The following is a 1095-nucleotide window of genomic DNA, read 5'->3' as shown; positions in this document are numbered from 1 at the left end:
GCTGTGCAGTGCTACGCATTTTCCCTTTCTAAATAGCAACCACCCCAAAAAGGAAGGAAGGTGTTTCTTTGTACTTATGTCCCTCTGGCCTTCCTCTTCCTTTATACAAGATTTTCTGCAGCATAAAAGCTGAACTATGGCTCCATATCTGTTGTTGCACATTTACTCAGGCTTCAGATGTATGCTGGTAGATGGAGGTCACTGGCATAGAGTGAGGTGACGCACTGTTTGAATGGGCTATACAAGCAGTATCATTCCAGAGGACCTGTGAAGAAGCATCCAGCCCTCTTCATCCCATGCTGGAGGGTCAAGCTGATGCCATGTAAGAGTGAGCAGTAACTCAATCAGTAACTCAGTGATGTTTGTTCTTAATCTAGCTCAGCTTGTGCTTATGTTTCTTCCTTGAGACGAGTCACTCTCAAAGCATTGTGCACACAAATTCTAGTTTAGGTGAGGAAGCTCTGTGGCCTCCAACTTTAGAATGGTCTTTTTGTCCTATGCAGTAAGCAGTGAGAAACTGCAGAAACAAGTCAAGTTTTACAGACCGATGCAGATCTGTGATTTTTTTTTTTTTTTTTTGTTACTGAATACTTCACTGTGTGCTGGGGAAGGTGGAGTTTGGATTTGGGGAAAACAAAGACTTGTTTCCAAGGTGACAGGAAAATCTACATCAGTTTCAGCCTCAGTATCTTAACAAAAATATTCTATGTTTGTGTCTCCAAACAAGGCAGAATCCAGCTCACAAAAATGATCAGTAGAAAAATGTCATGATAAATAGTCGGGTGTATTTAAAAACAAGTGAATCTAATGATCAATGGAGGGAGAAAAAAGAAGCAAACATTTTAGCAAAGATATGATCGAAAAGTGTAACCTAACAATTAAAGTTACGTGAAAACTCCTGCCACTTTAGAATAGACCATTTTAGATGAATACATGGAGGTTTATTTAGGTAATTCGACAGGACAGCTGGCTGGCCATTAACTATGATCGGAAAACTAAAATTTAAGATAGAATGACTCAAAACATGAAGGGGTTTGTTATAAGAAGAGATAATGCCTGTGTTACAGAAAGTGACTATTTTAGCAGATCCAAGAT

This window comes from Meleagris gallopavo, chromosome 1, assembly GCF_905368555.1.
Source record: "Meleagris gallopavo chromosome 1, MGAL_WU_HG_1.1, whole genome shotgun sequence".
NCBI lineage: Eukaryota > Metazoa > Chordata > Aves > Galliformes > Phasianidae > Meleagris > Meleagris gallopavo.
This window is presented reverse-complemented; position numbering follows the sequence as displayed.